At 39.0% G+C, this 22976-nt stretch overlaps 1 protein-coding gene across 2 annotated transcripts in view; it reads left to right on the top strand.

Moving 5' to 3' along the window:
• The window catches only part of BRINP3 (BMP/retinoic acid inducible neural specific 3), a 184062-nt gene that overhangs the window by 158152 nt on the left and 2934 nt on the right, over positions 1–22976 (top strand). The gene's annotated exons all lie outside the window — the stretch shown is intronic.

The following is a 22976-nucleotide window of genomic DNA, read 5'->3' as shown; positions in this document are numbered from 1 at the left end:
AGTTATTTAGTGAGACATGTTAAAAAAGAAGTAAAAATGAGCTTTGTCTTCAGTATCACCACAATATAAGAAAGATCTAAAGATGTATTGAGCATCCAGAGGAAGCCACAAGGATGGTGAAGCCATGTGAGGAGCTGCTGGGGGCATTTGGTCTGTCCAGCCTGAGGAAGAGGAGGCTGAGAGGAGACATCACTGCAGTTACAACTTCCTTGTGAGCAGGAGAGGAGGGACAGACACTGATCTGGGCTCTGTGCCCAGGGACAGGACAGGAATGGCTGGAGCTCTGTCAGGGCAGGGTCAGGCTGGAGATCAGGGAAAGGCTCTTCCCCAGAGGGTGTTTGGAACTGCCCAGGCTCCCCAGGGAATGGGCACAGCCCCGGGGCTGCAGAGCTCCAGGAGAGCTTGGACAGGGTGGGATTGTTGGGGTGTCAGTGCAGGGACAGGGTAGGACTCCATGGTCCCTTTATGTGCCCTCCAACTCAGCTTTTTCTGTGGTTCAGTTAAACAAGAGGAAGAATTGTGAGACATGCTTTGACACAGGAATGGACAGAGACTAGTGAGTGTCTCATCTTCATCACCTGGTTAAGTCATATAGAATTTACCTTATAGATTGCTCAGAAGGTGAGGTACCAGCTCCTCAAGGGGACATCAAACATCATTCTTTAACCTTCAGGTTAACCTTCAGGGTTGTGCCCCAGGTCATCTTACAGAAGGAGATTTAGTTGCTTTGAATAGATAAATTTGAAGACTGCATAGTTTCAGTCCTGCAAGATGATGAGAATATCAAGCCTTTGACTTTTAAAAATAATTTGGAAAGTACTATAAGCTTGTATCTGACTTGTTGATAAAATGTAGTGTGTACTCTATCATTCCTTACAAATATCCTTGGCTTCCAACATGCAGAATGCACAAATTCCACTGTTATGAACTTCCAAAAGACGTATTTCTGGGAACAAGCTCTCTATCTGGCCAGTACATAAGAAGATTAGATACAAGAAATAAATTCCTCCCTGTGCTGAGGTCCTGGCACAGGGTGCCCAGAGAAGCTGTGGCTGCCCCTGGATCCCTGGCAGTGTCCCAGGCCAGGCTGGATGGGCTTGGAGCAACCTGGGACAGTGGAAGGTGTCCCTGCCCATGGCAGGGGGTGGCACTGGATAAAGTTTAAAGTTCCTTTTAATTCAAACCCTTCCATGAGTTTATGAAAAGATATAGAAAGTTTCATATAACTGATTTCTACTAGGCTGTTTCTCCATTTGCAACACAAAGAAAGAAAAGGTTCATATATGTCAGCTTCATAATTATCAAAACTTAATAATTCTTTCTTATTTACTATCTATTATGTCATCTATAAACTGGAATTTAGTTAATATAGTTAGTATAATATATTCTCTTTATTCTCTCACATACTCTCGATAAGAACAAAATAAATAGATAGAAGTTGAAGGGTAAAATGTAGGGAAACATTCAACTTTTCTGAAGTTGAGCTGTTAGATAAGAGTTCAGTTTGTGCATAATTACTATGGATATTTTTACAGGAGTAATTTATGAACAAAAACATTGGAAAAAAAGAGCAGTTATTTTTTTTAGAAAAATTAAAATTCTCAAATTAAGCATTCATTACTGGTATCTCATGTGTGTAGCTATATCCAGATTGGTAAAGGCAACATACACTGATTTACCCCAAGGAGCAATATCAACATCTCTGCTGTCAGCAGGGGTATGACATGAGGGCCTTTGCTCCCTCCCCTTGTTCTTCTCCCTTCTTGCCTTTCCCTGTTTTGGAACAGATTTATCCCTCCAGACAGGTGCCAGGCAGGCAGCCCAGCAGCATCAAGCTCTGTGCTCCTGGAGGGACAGGAATTGCACTGTCTTGCCAACAAATGCCACTTTCCTTGGGAGGGATCACAGCTGGAGAGGTGAAAGCAGGTCCGTGATAAAGAATAAATCCAGTGTTGTTTTACTCTCTGCTGGCTGCAGCAATATTCTTTAAAAAAAAAAAAAAAAAACAAAAACCCAATTTTAGAGTCATTTTTAGGCAGGCAACAAAAGCTTCAGGCTGAGGAGGATGCAAATGAACTTTATTGCACCAAGTGAAGGAGATCAGGGCCTTAAAGCAACCTTTGAAATTAAAATGAGATTTCCTTGCAGATTACATCCCAACCAGTGTTTTGGACTTAAACATTTGTCTCCTTATCCTACAACTGCATAATGACCAATGACAAAGAAAAAATCAAATGTCCAAGACCTCTGTGTCCCATGGCTTCAACTCACACCTCTACAGGAAATGGCACAAAGGGTTTTTTCCACTGAAAGGCATCAAAATCCATATGAGGAACTCATGGAAATCTCATCCTGAGCTCCCATGTGATCTCTCCCAGGAAGGAAATGCTGATGCAGAACATATAGCCTGTTTACCCCTCATTTTGGACTCTGGCACACATTAATGAGACACAATCAATGCAATAGTTTAAAATGGATATTCACAGACCATTACAAAATCCTCCTCAAGTAGCAGATGACACAGCACAGCTGCAGAAGGCATTCACTCCACTTAATTTGTAAGGAATTTATCCTGGTCAGAATATTATCAGGCTTCTAGAAACTGATCTTTGAAACGATGGGTGATGGTGAGTATAAAATAAAGGACTTACCCATTGCAAGGAGCAGAACTAATGGCACTCCAGACAGAAGGTGATGCTTGCCAAGTTACATTTTATTATCTTTTATAACTGACTTATTGAGATATTACAGTAAGAAGATGACCCAAACCAAAGCTTTCTCTGAATTCTACCCAGAATCACCTTGCAATGAATCTATCTGCTTAAAACTCAAGAAAATATAAATGTAAAATTACACCCTCTACAGGAAGGTAAGCTTATTTTCCCATTGTGAAGCTGCTACCACAAGATTTATTTTTTTCAGGTTTTTTTTATAAAAAACCCAAAAGTTTTAAATGTTTTTATTATTTTCCTACATGGATTTTTAGTCATTCAGATTCTTACATAATTAGTTCCTGCCCTACCCATATGACAGGAAAAACTTCAATATGCCTTCAAACCACTCCTGTTACATAAAAGCACAGCAAACATCAGCACTGGTTGCATTAATTGAAATTAATGTATGTCTTTGTGTTAAAAAATAAATTTAGTATGAATTTAACTTTTTGAAAGGCATTTCCTTTTATAAAGCAATTAGAAATCTTTATCAACATGGGTTAATATTCCTTATTTAAACTGTGATATTTCCAATAGGATCTGAAATCAGGGTCATTAACTTAAACTTTTATTAATTTGTTGTGGGATTTTTTTAAAATCTTCCAAATTTTAAACACTGCTTGTTGACAGTTAAGATTAAATCCTAAACAATTCTTTAATTTGCCTTAGAAGAGCCCAAAGGCATCATGTCCTTGAAACTGTGCATACATTTTTCCACAGATTTTTGAACAAAGCTGCCTTAATTTTAGAAAAAATTAGGAACAATAACTGATGATTTTTTTAATGTAAGTTGATAGCTTACCATCTGTGTAGATTGCTTCATCAGTGTATTATCTGCAGCAAGCACTAGTGGGTTGGATCATTCCTGGAGTGATGGCTAAGACAGAGTACAAATATAAACCAGACAGTTGGCAAATGTGTCCAAGATGGGAGCAAGGCACTGGGAAATGGAAAACTGAGCTGCTGACAGGGCTGGCCCAGCCTTCCTTGACAAAACTTCAGTTCAACAAGCTCTGAGCAGAGGCCAGTGTAGCAAATCCCAGGCCAGCATGCAGAATTTCTGTTTCATCAGTTTAGCCCTGGGTACCTCACAAAACCCTTGAGCAGCATTTTCTGTCTTGCTGAGTCCAGCCCACGGTTTAATGAGTCTTGCCACTGGTACTGGTGGTTGGACATTAAGAGATTTTTTTATTTCTTCTGCTGGCCATCTGCTGCATATTCTGACTACTCCTCTAGGTATATCCACATTTGGATGTAACATCAACTGTGTGGGAGAGAAAACATTTTACTTGTGGATTAAGAGATGAGCAAAAGTCCATAAAAGCCAGAATCCTCAGCTTCAAATGATAGAAGCAGAAAAACAGGTTTCCAGCCATGAATATTTAAAAGGAAGTTTATACAGAATTCCTGCATCTGGCTTTCCAAGTGTTGTTGCGACTTGGGGTTGGATTAACTTCAAAGAAAAAAAAAATAGATGCTCTGTTTGTGAAAGGCAGAATTTCTTGCACTGAATAGGGATTAGTGTCCTGACACAGAGCAGGGAAGCTTTATAAAGGAGGTTTCTACAGGAGGCACCTGTGAATCTTGGCTGATGACTCCAGAGCCTGTTTCTTCTTTTTCAGCTGAATAGCAGACAGTCATCTGGTTATAGAGCTCTATAGACAAATTCAGATGAATGGTGCCATGCATTGGTGAAATCCATGACACTGCAAGGCTCACAGTCCATGGGATCCCACATCTCACCCAAACTTTCCAATTTATTTTACATAAAACCTATTCAATTTATTTCACCTTTGAAGTTTGCAAGGGGATTCATTATGTTCTTGCTACCCTGTGTATGATAGTGATAGTGAAATGGAACTGATATTCTCTGTCCATGAAATTCACAAATGGTTTAAATATCTAGCCCTAATAGTAAACCCAAAGAGAAACTCCTTTGCAGATCATAATCCCTAATAATTGATATAAAATATACAACACTACACAAATATTCATATTTACCTATGACAAAAGAACATTTGCAGAACTCTTTCTTTAACAAATGTACACAAATTTCCTTCAAAATTGTCAAGTAAAAACTTCTTAAGCATACAAGTTAAGATGCATAGAAGTTTATATATTATATAATATATATGTATATATATTATATATATCTATATTTATAGATATATATATATATTATATATCTATATATCTATATATCTATATATCTATATATCTATATATCTATATATCTATATATCTATATATCTATATCTATATGTATCTATCTATCTATCTATCTATCTTTCTATCTATCTATATCTATATCAATCTCTCTCTCTCTCTCTCTCTCTCTATACATATATATATATATATAAATAATGGTTTCTCAAATACATCCTCAGAAATTTTATAAAACTGTCCTGATTTGTGGTTTCTGCTTTTACTCTCTGAGAAACTTCATTTTAGGGGGGTACATCACAGATTGATCCCTCTGAGTCACAGAACTTCCCACCCTTTGGAAGAAAAGGCTGTTTCACATAATTTCCAAGGGTCTGATCTGAGCTGTTGCCTGGATGATTTAGTAGAAAATTGGATTTCCAACTATCAGATAAAAAGTAGCAGCCAGTTACAGTTATTTCCTCTCTTCCTGACCTTGTCATATAGAATCATGGAATGGTTTGGATTGGAAAGAATCTTAAATCTCAATCCAGTGCCATCCCTGCCATGGGCAGGGACACCTTCCACTGCCCCAGGTTGCTCCAAGCTCTATCCAGCCTGGCCTTGGACACTGCCAGGGATCCAGGGGCAGCCACAGCTTCTCTGTGCCAGGGCCTCAGCACCCTCACAGGGCAGAGTTTTTTTCTTAATGCCTAATCTAATTAATATCCTTTTCTTTTTTTAAGATCTAAACTCAGTTGCTTGCTCACAATTCAATCCAACCATCCCACCAGTGCTTTCAGCTCCAGGAAAGAAGTGAGCAGTTCTAAGTATCACTTGTTTTCACTCCTAGGTCTGCAAGTTCCCATAGTCCTTTAGAAGAATTCCATGTCTTTATTGGCAGTATCAGTCCAGCATGAATTCATGCTTGTGAACCCCAAATAATCTAATCTCTTGTACCCATAATGATGTGGCTTTACCACATGCCTTTATTTGTGCATGGAAAAGTACAGATCCTAAATCAGTTCAGATAATCCATAAAGAAACAGAATTATTCTGCTACTTTTGGGTTTTTCTTGCATGTTTTACATGTTCAGGTCTGGAGGCTGTCACACTGCTGAGGTTTCATTCGCTCACCTAAATTTTTTGGCTGCTCTGCAAATGTTTTTGACATCAGAAGGTGCTGAATTACCATTTCCACTGGAGGAAAGGAAAAGATTGAGTGCTTAATTTCTTGAGAAGATAGCTTTTAAAATGCAGTTAGGGTGTGCAAGTGCTAATACTGAGGCACCTGAATGGCAGCAACATTTTGCATACCTTTAAGCTGTAAAGCAAAACTGAGTGTGATTAATGGGATGGCTTTGCACATAACAGCACAGCTGGGGATTATGTTATTTTATATTCATCTTCCAAACTCCCATAAAAGTGGATTACTGTAGCATAGCACTTGTGAATAGCTACATGATGACTGGAGTCTTAACAGCTCCCGTGCTCTTACAAAAGGAAATGTACTGCCTAGAAACTCAGCCCTCCGCTTTGGAATTCACCCTTCAAGGAGGATGAGGAATATAAAAAGTTGGGAGGCTGTTTGGGGTCATCATAAAAATACTGGAAGAGGTGTAAATAGTTGGCTGAGCATGGGAGTGCATGCAGAGATATTTGCTGAGCTCCTAGGAGCCAGGTGGGCTGTGCTGAGGCTGGGAGCACCTGGGGCTCCTGAGCACAGAATCACAGTTTTCTCTCTTCCCTGAGCCCCAAAGCCATGACAAGAGTGGGAAGAGGGTTTGTAAAGAGAACATCTGAGCCTGAAGACGTGCCCCAGAGTGTCCTGGTAGTTCACCCATGTTGGGAACAAGCATCTAGATGACCTGAACACCAAGAGAGAGGTTAGAGGTATAATTACTATACCTCTAGACACATAGGAGAAATATATTTTACTCCCCCTTCCCCACCAATTTTCTGTGTAAAGTCTCCTTTTTTTTTTTTCAGCTGTTTATTTGTAAGCATATGGTATTGCACACATTTACAGGGCAATGAATAGTCAGTACCTAACTATTTACCACACATTACTGCAGTGCCACTTCTGTTCTCTTAAAAGCTCTTAAAAGGATAGATTCTACCAGGAGAAGCATAGATTTAATAAGGAATTCTTAGCAGGTCAGCAAGAGATGAATAATAGCAGGTGACATTGCTTTACCTCAGAAGAGTAGGAATAATGAAAATATATCAACCTTAGCAAAACCTTTTGAATGATGAATAATGTAAATGCATATTAACATATTGTGGTCTATGGTTAAAACATACTCTGATTCTTGATGCTTTTAAAAATATGAAATAATAGTTAGAGGCTTTTTTCAGGAATCTGTGGGGGTTTTTAAAAAAAAATAAAACTGAAAAAATAGAAAAATCAAAGAGAAAATAGTTCTGTAAATGTTGAAATTAGCAAGTCATGTTTCCCTATAAATTAGCTTCTCATTGCTGAATTCCCATATAAATCTATGGATCATTTGGGCTCACATTGCAAATTAACAGTTTCTCCATTCTAAGTACTACCTTAATATTTTCATAAAACATGGAGAAACTCAATGTTCTTGATAATTCTGACCCTTTCCAAATTTTTAGATGTTATCTGAAGACTTCCAGATCTTGCTGGCAGAAATAGCATAGGAATGGCAGACAGCACTGATAGACAATACAGCTTTTTCCCCCTCAGAATCCAAGTGGGAACACATGCAACATCAAACCAAAACAAGTGTGAGTGGTTCCTCAGGGTCCCAAACAAGAACTCTTAGATGACAGTGAGATTATTGTCAGTCTCAGAACCAGAAACCAAGTTATGAGTATTTATCCTCACTATCTCCTTTGTGCCTGCACATTTGAGAACTTCCCTGTGTGCATATATGACCACATTTTTTCCTAAAATCCCCTCAGTTTCAAATAATTTATGAGCATCTTTTTTGCTGTTTTCTTCTGTTTGCTTTAAGATGTCTGTTAATTGTCAGTACCATCCATCATGGATGGATTTTCATATGATCTTTTCCAGCTTTTGAAGAACATCAAGGAGGTGTGAGTTTGACAAGCAATTGTGTGTAGATTTAAGAGTAAACAGAAAAACAAAAGTAACTGGGACAGTGCTACAGCAAAACTACTCATCTTTACAAATTCTCAGATATTGAAAGGAAGGATCCATCAAAATCAGACACACGAGTTAATAGGGAATGCAAAAGTCCACTTGAATGAAAAACAAGCTTAAGGAACCTTCACATCCAAGAAAATAAACTGTAAGTTTGAAGAAACAGGTGAAACCAACAAAGTGCCTCACAAAGAAGAGAATGTAGGAGCAGAATCTTAATCATCTTTTCCTTAATACTTGTATTAAATACCCATCAGGGTAGGGTTTGACAAGTCAAAAATGTGAGAATCATTTTGCCTATCTATAGTAAGTTCTCCAAAGTAACAAACAGAAATTGCTCCCACTATATACCTAGTGATCTTGTGGAAAATTGCAAATTTAGCAACAGACAGCAGGAAATGGAATTTGCTGTCTTATCAGGACACTAAAGCTGAAAACAGTTGGGTTAAACTTGTTACAAAGGAAAAAAAAAATCTAGCAAAAGAGACTAGAAGAGATACTCTAGTTCACATTTATAGATTCTATTAAGGACAATCTGTTTTTGATTGGAGAGGGCTCCCTGAGCCTGAAAACGCAGTGCCTGAGAAAGTATTTGCAAGTTATTGCCATGCAGAACATGAGCACTGCTCAGGCACTAAATTAGATTCACTGCTCAGCGACTCCACTGCTGTAGCAGCAAACCAGGAGAATCATGAGTGGTGTCTGAAACAACATCTCCACCAATCACTTACCTTGGAGAGCAGCCTGAGGTGAGGAGCTGATTTTTCCCTGCAGCTCAGCTCAATCACTGCTGCTGAAAGGTTCTGAAAATGTGCTGCACAGGTGACTGGCACCTCCAGGGTGGCTCAGCACACGCTGGAACGGGCAGAAGGTCTCTCTCAGTGGGACTGAGATGTGGGAAATTAATGAGCCATTTTCAGTGAAACAGAATGAAAAGATAAATATAAGGCTCCAGGTATCTGCATGGAATACAGGGATAGCTCGGTTTTAGGGGTGAGCCCAAATTTCTAAACTTTGCAGGATTTCTCTCTGGTTTTGTTGCTGTTTTAAGGTTGGTATTTGATTAAAGAAAAGGGAAGTTTCAGGGAAGTTTCAGGGAAGGGGAAAGAGGAAAGGGAAAGGGAAAGGAAAAGGAAAAGGAAAAGGAAAAGGAAAAGGAAAAGGAAAAGGAAAAGGAAAGGAAAAGGAAAAGGAAAAGGAAAAGGAAAGGAAAGGAAAAGGAAAAGGAAAAGGGGAAGGAAAAGGAAAAGGAAAAGGGGAAGGAAGAGTAAGAGGAAAGGAAAGGAAAGGAAAGGAAAGGAAAGGAAAGGAAAGGAAAGGAAAGGAAAGGAAAGGAAAGGAAAGGAAAGGAAAGGAAAGGAAAGGAAAGGAAAGGAAAGGAAAGGAAAGGAAAGGAAAGGAAAGGAAAGGAAAGGAAAGGAAAGGAAAGGAAAGGAAAGGGAAGGGAAGGGAAGGGAAGTTTCAGGGAAGTTTCAGGGAAGGGAAGGGAAGGGAAGGGAAGGGAAGGGAAGGGAAGGGAAGGGAAGGGAAGGGAAGGGAAGGGAAGGGAAGGGAAGGGAAGGGAAGGGAAGGGAAGGGAAGGGAAGGGAAGGGAAGGGAAGGGAAGGGAAGGGAAGGGAAGGGAAGGGAAGGGAAGGGAAGGGAAGGGAAGGGAAGGGAAGGGAAGGGAAGGGAAGGGAAGGGAAGGGAAGGGAAGGGAAGGGAAGGGAAGGGAAGGGAAGGGAAGGGAAGGGAAGGGAAGTTTCAGGGAAGGGAAGGGAAGGGAAGTTTCAGGGAAGGGAAGGGAAGTTTCAGGGAAGTTTCAGGGAAGGGAAGGGAAGGGAAGGGAAGGAAAGGAAAGGAAAGGAAAGGAAAGGAAAGGAAAGGAGAAAGGAAAGGAAAGGAAAGGAGAAAGGAAAGGAAAGGAAAGGAAAGGAAAGGAAAGGAAAGGAAAGGAAAGGAAAGGAAAGGAAAGGAAAGGAAAGGAAAGGAAAGGAAAGGAAAGGAAAGGAAAGGAAAGGAAAGGAAAGGAAAGGAAAGGAAAGGAAAGGAAAGGAAAGGAAAGGAAAGGAAAGGAAAGGAAAGGAAAGGAAAGGAAAGGAAAGGAAAGGAAAGGAAAGGAAAGGAAAGGAAAGGAAAGGAAAGGAAAGGAAAGGAAAGGAAAGGAAAGGAAAGGAAAGGAAAGGAAAGGAAAGGAAGATGTAATGGAGTGCTAGTTCTGAGTTCACTGTGATATGACCTCATGTGACCCTTAGAGGGAGTTTTGGGTCTCTTTGTCCTTGGCATGTTGTCCTTTGGGGCAGAAAGTCTCATCCATTAATCACTTCTGAGAAAGATCTCTGCTCTGGAGGGAAAGAATTGCAGCTATATCCACTATGGATCAGTCACTGGCAAAAGGAAAAGTCATGTTTTATCCATTCCCATCTCTCTGATGTGGGGACAACATGCTGCCTCCACCTTCCTCCCAAATAATAGAGCTGCTCCATAACTGCTCTGGACCTAAGATAAGGCAATTCCCAGCACAATGCAAACTATGTATATTCCTCAATATTTGCTCTGTTTGCCTAGAAAAAGGTTTTTAGACCATCCTACAGGTATTAGTAATAAATTTCCATGTGATGTTTAAAGGAAATCTTGGTCAGTGTTATACACAAGGTGCTCATAATTAGCAGTTTGTATATAGAAGGTATTGCCCCCTCTGTGCTCCAAAGAGATCATTATCTATAAAGAAAAATAAATAAATTACTCTAAAAAAACCAAAAACTAAAACAAAACAACCCCACCCAAACAGAAATCAAAATTCGCCAGGAAGAAAATTTTTAAAAAAATGCTTTTCAACATTAAAATAAATGGAATTTTACTGCAGAACAGTATGAGAGTTGAGAAAATCTATTTTTCTTTTGGCTACCACGATGCTAAAGCCAGGTTTCTGAAGCTGGTTTGTGCACCTTTGGTCATCTCCTCTTCACTTTGTGTCCATTAAATCTGGACTCCAGTGGCTCTGTCTCTAAACTGAAGCACCCTGACTCCAAGTGATGATTCATGTTTTAGGAAAGGCCACAGGAATTATCTCCCCAGGGTCTCCTGGCAGAGTTCAGCCAGTCTTACAGCTCCCTGCCTTCTGCTCCTGTACGTGAGGACTGGGCTTGGCTTCAGGATTAACTGGAGGATAAACACTGAGATTTGGGGGTGGGGATTATTCCTTGGCACTACAGAGGCTGTTTGCACTCCATCTAAAGGGTTTATGTTTGTGGGTTTATGTTTTACATGCTGAACAGCATTACCTGAAAACTGGTTTTTCATTGTCCAGACCATAAAAGAGAAAAATACAAACTATATTAAACAGGTCAAAATTTAAAAGGTCTGTGAAGCAGCCTCAACAACCATGCTTAACTTTGGCAGAATATTTTAAGTAGAAGAATGAATCAAATTGTAAATCACTAGGAAAAAAAATACTCCCTTGGCAAGACAAGGATGCTTTCCCCCACAGCAACCCTATCTTCCTCCTTATAATGGTTATTTTTACCCTAATTCCATCCTCAACTAGAAGATGGGAAATCGTTGACATCCTCAAGCTGCAGGATTTGGTAGGATGCAATAAAGATTATGCCATGACAATTCAAATTTTCTCCCCCATCACAATCATTTCATGCTGGGAAACTAAGTGGTCTTTGAGTACCTAACAAACCTTTATTTCTGGGGCTGAGGGTGGAGATATTTCTTTCAAGAGTTCAAGTGCCCATTTGTGGACAGAGATTCTATGCAGCAATTCAGTCCTGTGTGACAAAATAATAATTGAGTGTGTTTCCATAGAAACTAAAGACAGCCAGTGGGAACTGCTGTAGAGTATTAAAAGAAATCAGACAAGTTTTATCTGAGTAAATAAGGATCACCAGCAATATACTGTTGGTTACAAGGACAGGTGGTACTCTTAAAATTACTTTTAAAATTACATCACTGAGCAGGAGCTTCTCTGGTTTTTAACAGAGCTGCAGGCTGGTATTAAAAATATGAAGTGATAAGTGATTGATCAGGAATGCTCTTAAGTTAAAGGGTTCCTTTTTACTATTGCCATAAATTTTTTGGAGCAAGCCCATAGGGAGGTGAATTAGATAGATTAAGGGAGTAATAGGCATTCAGATAATAGCAATGCTTGACAGAACTATATTGCAATAAGCAGCACTGATTGTAAAAACCCTGCCAGATGTAAAGCCAATGTTAATTTGCTCTCCTTATATCATGGACAGTTTGGGGTTTGGAGGAGTGTTTGGCTCCTAAGAGCAAACTTCAAAACCCAAGAAAGGATTTGAGCAGAGACAGTTTTCCTCTGACTTTCTCAGGATGTCAGTCCTGCCTTGTGAAAAACACTGGATTGTGTGTGGGTTTGGTCTCCTCAGTTCCTCTGCCATTGCAGATGGATGGTGTGGCAGGGGCAGAGTAATTACTCATCAAGGTGGGAGTGCTTGTGCTGCAGCTGCTTGCCTGCCTGTGACAAACCCTCTCACCTTCACTGTCCATCACCAGCACCACAAGTGGCAGCAGACTGGGAAGAGGGAAAAGTCATCAAAGATTGGATGAAATGGTTGGCAGGCTGAAAGAGATCCCTCCACAATCTGCCTGTCCCTGCAAAATCCCCTTTCATATAAATGCTAAGCCACCTTATCCACCAGAATCCATGTAAAAGATACTTCCAAACTTCATGTGCTGGACAAACAGGACAAATCATGGATGATATGTTTGCCTGAGGACATCAGTGCTATTTCTGTGGCTATTCCTTGTTACTCAGTGGTGTTCAGTGTGCACAGCAGGAAATCTTCTGCATGACAGAGGAGCTATTAAAGATCCAGACTTGCACTTCAACTCATGGCTCTGAGGTTATCCCCCTCCAGTCCTCACCATCCCTCCCTGCAGCTCTGAAACCCCTGTGAGCACATCCTACAGCTCCTTTCTATTAATTTTGTGTGGTGTGAACTCAGACTGGGATCTCTTCAAGGCACAGGCTCCCAAGGCAAATTGGGTTTTTCAATATGGATCATGTCTTCAGGCTTTTGTTGACACTTCTACTATAAATACAATAGAAGGTGCAATATCATTTTCAACCTTAAGAACAGATGTAACTTTTTTGGGGACATTTTGGTAGTGCTTTTACCCCAGTAATTAAACATTTAAAAATCAACACTATGACATCCCTCGTGTTTCATGACCTCATTCACAATCTTAAAATTTAAGCAACCTTCATGAGCTTCAAGAATTTAAAGTGCTGAACTACAGGGGGTGTAGAATTCTGTATAAAGTGGTAAAGAAAATGAGCTCTTTGCAATTTTTCTATCCTCAATAAAAAATTCAGTTTTATCTCTTTATGATTCATTTCCATTAATTAGTATCATCACCATTCCCCTAATGCCATCATGATCCTTGTTCCTTTGGTTAATTTAGGGCCCCTGAGTGTGTGTTTGGGAGGGCTTTTTTTTTTTTTTTTTTCCAGGGGATTTTTGTAGATTTGCTTTTTTCATTTTTCCCAAGTGGAAGCATCTGGTCTTTCTGGAAAGGACAGATAAACCTTTCTGAGAGTGCCTGCAGTATTAAGGAGGAATGTGTGTTTTATAGTGTATATATATGTGTGTGTGTGTATGTATTTATATAAAGCATACTAGAGACCTTGTTAATGATAGAATTCCTCCAGAGCCTTTAGTGTCCCACTGTGATTGCAATCCCAGATTCTTAGAATGACTCTGTTAATAATGCTAAATATTCCTTAAAGCACATGCCTTTGCAGGCTCTGTAGGCACTTGTCAGAAAAACAGATTCTCTAACAGCTCTTTTCTCCTTCTCCTGCAAGAAAATCTTGTCTGCTGCAATCCACTTTTGGTTATTGATGTGAACACTTAGGAATTCTTTGTGAAAGACAAGGTCCTTAAATTAATTCCTTCTGTGGCAGCATGTTAGTTTTACTAAGGAGGAATTTAAAGTGGTCCAAAATGTATTTTGTTAGCTTTTTGTTGTTGTTTAGGATGTGATTGTGTGTGTGTGTTTTAAATTATGTTCCCTTAAATAAAAATGGTGAGGTATCAAGGAAGCTGCTCTGCATGGGGAGATTTTCTTTCCATCCTTCAATATCATGGCATAGAAAGGCAACAATACCAGTAGGGGATGAATTCATCAGAAGGAGATTATCTACAGAGAAAAACAGAAATTCAGGAGTAACAGGGTCTTTCTTTGCAATAAGAGTTTTCACTGTTCAGGGTGTGATTCAGAGCTCCTGTAGGGGTGGAGATCACAATTCCATATCTTCCAAGGTGGGACTTAGCTCCCTCAATCTATATTAATTAATCTATATGTAATAATTTTTCTATTCTGCAGATTAACATGTAGACAGCTACTCTTTTTTTCACCCTTCCTATCACCTTCTATATTGCATTTCAGGCTGTGGGTTTGATTGCTTAAGGAAAACAAAAATCTCTTCCTTATTGTAGGAGATACAATCAGTTGATATTTGTTATAAGCATTAATACAAGGCTGTCTCCTAATTTATATTATAGACATGCAACCTTTGCCCAGTTATTTTAATACTTTGTCTGCTTGTGACTGTTGAACAAATGACATTTTATTACAAGAATTATGCATTATTAAGTGAAGTGAAATATGTGTTGGTTTTAAAACATCAGGATCCAACTTTTCTAGATAGCTTTTAATTTTCCTTCAAAAATTTAAGGGTGTCCTTGCAATTTATTTGAACTTACCATGGCAGAAAACCAAACCTCTCTTCTGCAATATGTCTTGTTCTTGTATAAAATTTTTAAGGGTTTGCTAAAAATTAGAGTTATATTCAGTTATTATAAAATTAAGAAAAAAGCACACTGATCTTGCAATCTTATTTTGGTTTATTTTGTTTAATAACATGATATGCAAGGTATGAATACAGAAGTGAGTTCTGTATTCTTTAATTAAGACCATTACTCTTGTCTGGGAGATTCTTGCTTTGCTGTAATCTTTCTGGTTCTACACAATGGAAGAAAATGACAGATTGTTGCTGTTTATATTATAGCACCTTTTAGGGATAACTACATTTATAATCCAAATAGGAAACAGCAGGGAAAAAATAAGGATCATTATCAAAGGAAAGAGCATGTGACTGGTCCATAGCCATCATCACACAGAAATAAGCCAGGAATAAAAGCAGCTCCACATTTATATCTGACACAAAATTTTCAGAAACAGCTTTTCATTGATTTATTTGTTTGTTCTTTTATTTTATTTCAGTTATTTGTGTCTGGGAATAAGGATGCCTAAAATAGGACTAAAGGCCCTGTCTCAAAATCAATAGGAAAATGGGAAGATGTAATGATCTTGTATCAGCTTCAGATATAATCATAGATTACCTCTCTGCTACTGGCTGTTAATGAGGCTCTGATTTTACCTGGAATAATGAGGTTTAATTCCTGAAACTTTGGAATTGATGGCTGCTTTTTCTGGTGCTAAATCTCTTTTCATATCCAGGTTTATCCCTTCCCATGATTGAAACTTTGGATGCTTTTGTCAGCAGCAGGAGTTTTGTGGGTTTATTATTGTTTGGTAACCCTATCAATTATCCTTTTGCTTGATTTGTGATTATCCTAAAATATATTGGAAAGCTTTAGCTCAGAAATTATCTCCAGTCTCTGAACTTTCTACTTTAAGCCTGTTTTGAAGAAAACACTGCAAAACCATGGAGGCTGCTTCCTCCTCTCTGAAGAACAGCATTAAAACACACAGCATTCTGTTCTCATTTTCACAGATTGTGTGATCTGCTACATTATACACAAAGAGCTTTCAGTCAAGACTATTTTTTGATTAATTCTGGAATTTCTACTGCCCACTGGAGCTGCTGGTACATCTTATTATTGTTGCCAGTACAGTTCACACAAAAAACTTAGCCTATTATTGTGCATTTAGCCTCAAGGGTTGGTTTTAGTAGTTTACTTCTCCTTGAGATTAAATATCAAAATTAGGTTGATGCCAGCTATATAGACATATTAAAACTCAAAGAAACTCCTGAATTAGCTACATTTAAACTTCCATCTTAAATTATTCAGTGGAAGAAATTTTCATTTCAAAATTCTATTTAATTTTTCTCCCTTTTCCAAGTCAGGGTGTTCTTTCATTTCTTTCTTTTTTGCCTCTGCCTTATGGTCTGCTGAACACAGAGCAGAGAGCTGCCAGTGACCTTGCTCCACATTAATTAGGATTATCTGAAAGGTCCTTTCCAACCTAAACTGCTCCAGGACTGTGTATGGCAATGTACACAGAATTATCACACTCTTATCTTCCCCTGTAAAGGTAAAGGCAGGGCAGTGATTGCTTTCAGTTTGTTCAATATTGTGCATTATGATGTTTCCACAGTTTTCCTTCACACTTCACACAAAAAGAAGATAATTACATTGCAGTAAATTTGGCTTTTGCTTTTCTAATGCCTTAGGGGGTTTATTAAACTCACTGTAACAGAGGCACTTAGTTAAGCCTTATATAATTTCTTAATATTTGAAATATATTTATACTTTAAGATACTTATGGAAAATTGCACCTGAAATTCCACAAAGTTAGTGGGTAATCTGAGAGGCAAGGCCAGTTTTTCACAGATCTAATACTACAAACACAGGCACACACATGCATTGACACCCACCAGGTGAATGAAGCACACATTGGTTGACTGGTTCAGGGATTTTTGGCTGGAGTATTTTGGTGGGATTTTGTGCATGTGTGTAGGAAGTTTCTTCCTCCTTTACATGGAAACTCTTAATTTTCCTAACAGCTCTGCTTCTTTTCCTTCCAAAAATTGACTCCATTAATTAATTTTCTGTGTAATTCCTTTGTCCTGTTGTACTTTGGATCATTATTTATATATATCTGATTTAGCTTTCTTTACATAAATATTTGTGCTACAGCACTTTATGCTCAAATAAATACACCACAATCATCATTATGATTAGGCTGTGTCAGAAGAATTATGGATATATTATCTTAATTTTTTAATTTATAATTATTCTTTTGTGGGTGTGCGTGTGAGAAATGTTTCATATTAGAAAAATGTTACTATGAGAATTATAAGGGTCTAACATCAATGTAGTTAAAACTACAAAGCTTTGTAAATCAATTCATAAAAGACCAATTAGAAATATCCTCTGAAATATTACATGTTTGGTGAAAAAATATTGTTTAACTTGAAATATCATGAAACCCATGATATAGGCAGTTTTCTCTATAAGATGCAAAAGGTTTCAACCACTTAATGAAGGGGCTTAATTCCTCTATTTCTCATAATATAAGGACTATCTGGAATTTAAAAGGAAGGGCATGTATTATTAATTTAAAACTGTGCTGTACCAGCCCTGAGGGGCCCAGGCAGCAGCTGCAGAATGGTGGCATGAGTGCTAAGGCATCTGGAAAGACTCTCCTTAAATGTGATTAACAGACAAAACAAGGTATTTTGCCTCCATAATTCAAAGTAGATTCAGTTTAGATTGTGAATAGCCCCAGCAACACAATCCAGAATCATGCTCCAGGTTTATCCAGTCACTGCAGAATATCTTCACACTGAGACAGATTTCTTTAGCTACTGCACTCACTTCAATGCTGGAAGCAATTTTAGCATATAGAGACACCATTTCCATTAAAATTCCATAGGTAATTAATATCCTTTCTGTGTATGCTAACTGTCATCCCTTAGGTAGAGATTTCTCTTTCCTTTAGAAAGCAAACATTGAGAAAAGCATCACAGTCCTTCCCTGCTTTACAGTACTCACTGTGACCCACACAACCCAGACCTTTGGATCAGCCTTAAAGCACCTGGCTCAGGTAGAGCAGCTGTGAAATTGTGAGATGTGGACTCAGAACAGCTGCCCTGCTCCTGTTTGCCATCCTGTTTGCAGTGGCATTTGCAGTGTCACCAAGTCTCACTGTACAGTGCCACCTGCAACATGAGCCACAGAAAAATTATTTCAGGCACATTTATGTGAGTGGTGGTTAATTTTGTGAGGCTGGATAAATGAAAAACATTCAATCTTCTAATGACAGTGGGTTGAGGCCACCCTCAGCAGGTTTGCAGGTGACACCCCTGAAGGACAGGGTGGCATCCAGAGGGACCTGGACAAGCTCCAGAAGTGCCCATGGGGATCTCAGGATTAACAAGACCTGGCTGGGACAACCCCTGGGATCAATCCAGGCTGGGGAGGAGCAGAGGGAGCAGCCCTGGGAGAAGGGCTTTGGGTGCTGGTGGTGAGAGCTGGACCTGCCCCAAACCAGAGCCCCTCGTGCCCTGGGCTGAGCCCAGTGTGGGCAGCAGGACAGGGATTGGGATTGTGTCCCTCTGCCCTGCTCAGGTGAGACCTGAGCACCTGCAGAGCTGCTCCAGCCCTGCCCCAGCACAGCAAGGAGCTGGAGCTGCTGCAGAGAGCCCAGAGGGGCACCAGGATGAGCAGAGGGATGGAGCAGCTCTGCTGGGAGGAAAGGCTGGGAGAACTGGGATTGTGCACCTGGAGGAGCTTGGGGGTGACCTCACTGTACCCAAAGGGAACCCACAGGAAAGAAAGTTTACAAGGGATGGAGTGACAGGACAAGGGAGGTTGGCTTCCCACTGCCAGAGGACAGGATAGATTAAATATGAGGAAGGAATTTTTCTCTGCTATGTTGGGGACACCCTGGCACAGGGTGCCCAGAGAAGCTGTGGCTGCCCCTGGATCCCTGGAAGTGTCCAAGGCCAGGCTGGATGGAGATTGGAGCAACCTGGGATAGTGGAAGATGTCCCTGTCCATGGCAGGTGCTGGACATCCCCACTGAATGGGCTTTAAGGTCCCTCCCAACCCAAAACTGTCTGTGATTCTGTGATTCTACAATCACTCACTGCTCTTCTGGCTACTGTGCAGTTGGTAATTTTACCCTGATCCACTCTCATAAGGACCATTATCAAATTAAGCCTCAATTACTGTTGTTGTTTTGAATCCCAGCTCAGAAACAAAGTACTTGGAGTCTGATTTGTCCTTCCCAAGAAGTAAATCCATCTGATCCAGAGTAGGATGTTGTAGAGATGTCTGTAAGAGCATTGGTGGTGATGTTGCTGTCTCACAGATTTATACTGGGCTTGGCTTCCAAAGGAAGGGAAAGTAGGTAATGGGTATTTTACTGCCTCTCCTCTTCTTGTTAAATTGTCTTCATCTTTTTACTTAGCATCTGCCTCACTGAGTACTCATCATCTGCTACTGAGCCATCTGATGTACAACAGATGTTAAGCACTTAGTGAGGCAGAGAAGGAGGTAAAAGCATCATATCATGATTAAATACTTGTTCCAGCTATTCTATAGGGTGACCACAGTGCTTTGTTCTTACATTTAATGTTGCACATTAAATAGGCACATGATTTGGATTAAGATTGCAACTGCTCTAGTAAAAATAATCCTGTTTTTAAGTAATTTTTTTTTTTCATAGTAAGAAAAGAATTGCAAGATATTTAAAATGCACTTTAGAATTATGATTTATGTCTGTCATTAAGATTCTCATCAGAAACTTGGCTGCTGTTAATTTTTGCATTAACTTCCCTAGGATTATCATATTTTTTACCATGCTTGTGTAAAAGTGAGATTATCTGGCAGGCTTTCTTTCCCCTGCAAGCATTCCAGCTGAAAGCTGGTGCAATTTATAGGAGAGCAGATTTAACCACAGGAGCATCTTCATCCTGCATCAGTAGCCTGAGCTTGTAGCAGAGCAGGAAATAAGTATAAATTGGAGCTAAAGTTGTCATTGAAGCAGGGTTAGTTAATAATCTACTTCCAAGTAAATTTTTAGAACTGAGGAAATCTGTGGGATATTGTCTTGCACCTCTAGGTATTTTCACATTGACATATTTGATCAGAGAAGTTAACAAGGAGGGAGGAATTGTTCTTCCATGAGAGACATGATTTGTATGAGCAGGAGCTCTTTGCAGTCAGTGGTGAGATTCAAACCCCAGAATAATGGAGATTAGTTTTGGGGTGTTAACTAAAAGGCAGGAGCTTGGGATTTGGATGGGTTACCTGGATCAGTGTTCATAAATCAGAGCAGAGGCTTGATGATCTATTTCCTATAGAGACAACAGGTTTTCTACTAACAGGACAATCAATATTCATTTTTTCATATAAATTCTGTCCAGATTTAGCTCCTTTTTTGTAGTTTTGTGCTTGTTTTGAAAGGTTGATTTCAATGAGTTTATATTAATTTAAAATTTTTTTAAAATTCCAAACAATTTCCAGGAAGGTGCAATTTGTTATGTAATTTGATGAATAATCTGTACTTACCAAGTATCATATTTAATTAAACTAAAAATTCCTTCTACAGTAAAGTGATTTCAAGTGTGTGAATCCAGAAATAGCTTTTAATTATAAATTATCACACAATTTTGCATTATGAGGAAGACACAGGTATTTCAAGCATTCCATTTTTATTTGAAGCTCAGTTGAGTGACTAGGAATATTTTTGTGGTTTCATTAGGTTCTATAGTTATATATATATATATATATATATATATATATATAGATATATATAGATATATATATATATATATCTACAGTTCTATACCCCAGTGTTTGGAAAACTAACTCATCAGGCCAGCATTTGTAATTTTCCAAATAAAATAACAGTATTTTTTGGTTAAAAGAATAATTGAAGAGCTCTTTCAAGCCTCACTCAAGGCAGCTGTGGTCATGTTGTTTCTCCAGTTGGTTTAGGGAAGCTTCACCAATTTCCTTTTATCTTATGGTGTGTAATGATTCTGATAGTGCCTCTCTCACTGTCCTCTCCTCTCATCCCTGCCCTGGAGATCCCAACCAGTCCATTGCTTGTTAAATAGAGAAATTTTAGTTCTGTAGTCTTCATTTTTTGGGGAGAGCAGTTGTTTTTAAATAGACTGTATTTGTTAAATAATCAAAGACAGGTATAAGAAGATTCTTCTTTAAATCTCTCTGGTTAAAATCAGATAGAAATAAATCAAAATAGGGCAATAATATTAGAACATTATTGTTTTGAACTTCATTGGATAAGAGATAACCTCCCTCCCTTTAAAGTTTTTGACCTCTTTGCAACTGCTAATCATCAAAGACATAGCAATTTAAATAAGGCAGAAAATGCTAAGTTACAAACAACATAACTTAGTTATAGAAATAAACTTAATTTTGCAATTTGTAATTTCATGCAGATTTTTAAACTGTTGCTTCTATTCCCTAACAAAACATAAGAAGGAAGGTAGGCTCATTAAAAATAAAAAGAACAAAAAAGAAGTGACTCTAAAGATTTTGCTTCTCATGATCATTAAAACCATAGACTGCAGCATTAATAAAGAAAAAAACAATGTTTTATACACCATGTGGTTGGAAAAGTGAGTAACCCAAACCAAATCAACCCTTGCCAGTAAATTAATGTTGCTGCTTTTAGTAGGTTTATTCCAACAGTAGAAAATTCTCCTCTTCCAAGAGTGCCAAATTCCTCACTGGATGTCTCTCTTCCAGTCACCCCTTTTTCTCTCTGTTTGGGAGAATTCCTTCCCTGTGTTCCCAGTTCCATTTTCTCCTCCACTCTGAAGCAATGCCACAGTTTCCACTTTTTCCTTTGCCTGGTGCACCCTGCATTCCAGATACTTTTCCCCTCCAACCATGCAGAAGTTCCCACACAAAACCTCTACTGTATGAAAAAAAGAATAATGTGCAGAACAGTTTTACTTGTTTCAATGCCAAATAATTATAATTAGTAATGTTATATATAAATATGAAAAATTGTAATGCTATTGACTAGATCTAAGAGGAAGAGAGGATACATGAAACACAACAGGAATCAACTTTAACCTGGAAATTATCTCCTTGTGTGGTGGGTTAATCACTGCCCCTACACAGCCACACTCTCACTCATGCATTCAACAGCAAGGACTTCTGTTCCCAGCAGAAGTGGAGGAGGATGTTACAGAGTGATAGGTACAAACCCAGTCAATATCAGTAATCATGTGGTAGCACCTGCTAGTAACAAGACCAGCAGAAAACTTGGAGATTAAAATGCCCTAAAATCTGCCCAGTTATCTGTCCAGGGTGATAAATCACAAGGCAACAACTTTATGAAGGCCACAGCAGATCAAATGGCATTAAGCAAAGAGTTAAACAAACCAGACTTTTATTTCTTACCTCCAGCAGCTTCTGGGACTCAGCATCAATTCTTAAATAAGCACAGAGAAGCACAAAGGATTAGGGAGAAGCTGCAAAGAGAGGCCTTTGAAAGGTTGGTTTCCCTCCCCTGGGAAGAATCTGCTCTGTTTTGGTTGCTGTGGTGCCCATGGATTGTAGCAGTAAAGAGGAGAGTTCAGCCCAAAATGGGCAGCAGGGTCACACACACCTGGTCTGGCTGGGACAGCTCCAGATGTGCAGGCTGCTCTCAAAACAGCCCAGACAAAACACAGGAACTTCCAATTACACCTGGGGTAGCTTTAAGGTCTTCTCAGTTTTGGGGTAACTTTTATTTTGTGACATTGACCTTGCCTGCAGAATGGACAGAGTGATTTTTAATCAGGAAGCAAAGGAATAAGCTCACCCAGAATATTTTTGCTTAATGCTGACTTTGAAATAAGCACCAAGAAGAATAATGATAAGGCATGTTAATGTTGTGCATGTTGTTATATTTAATTATGCTTCTAGAAAATACATAGAGCATACCCTGAACAACCAAGATTCCTGCCCTAAAAAAGCAAAAAAATAGGAAGATTTTAAAAGTCACCAGAGTATGCAATGATGTATTTTTGTACTGAACTTTATTTTCATGTTTCCAAAATATCTGACTTTGAGAGGCCATGGATTTCTCCTTGAGACAAATTCAGATGTGACTTAAAAGTCAGTTGGGGGTAAATGAGAGTCTTGCATTTTCTTTCCAAAACAGTGTAATGAAAGGGGAAGAAACTGTAGAACCATCATCATTCATGTGGCAACAATAGATCTGATTGCAGCAGACAAAACAAGTTCTTTAAACTG

The sequence above is a fragment of the Oenanthe melanoleuca genome, chromosome 8 (assembly GCF_029582105.1).
Source record: "Oenanthe melanoleuca isolate GR-GAL-2019-014 chromosome 8, OMel1.0, whole genome shotgun sequence".
NCBI lineage: Eukaryota > Metazoa > Chordata > Aves > Passeriformes > Muscicapidae > Oenanthe > Oenanthe melanoleuca.
The sequence above is the reverse complement of the archived record's forward strand: the minus strand, read 5'-3'. Positions and strand labels throughout refer to the sequence as shown.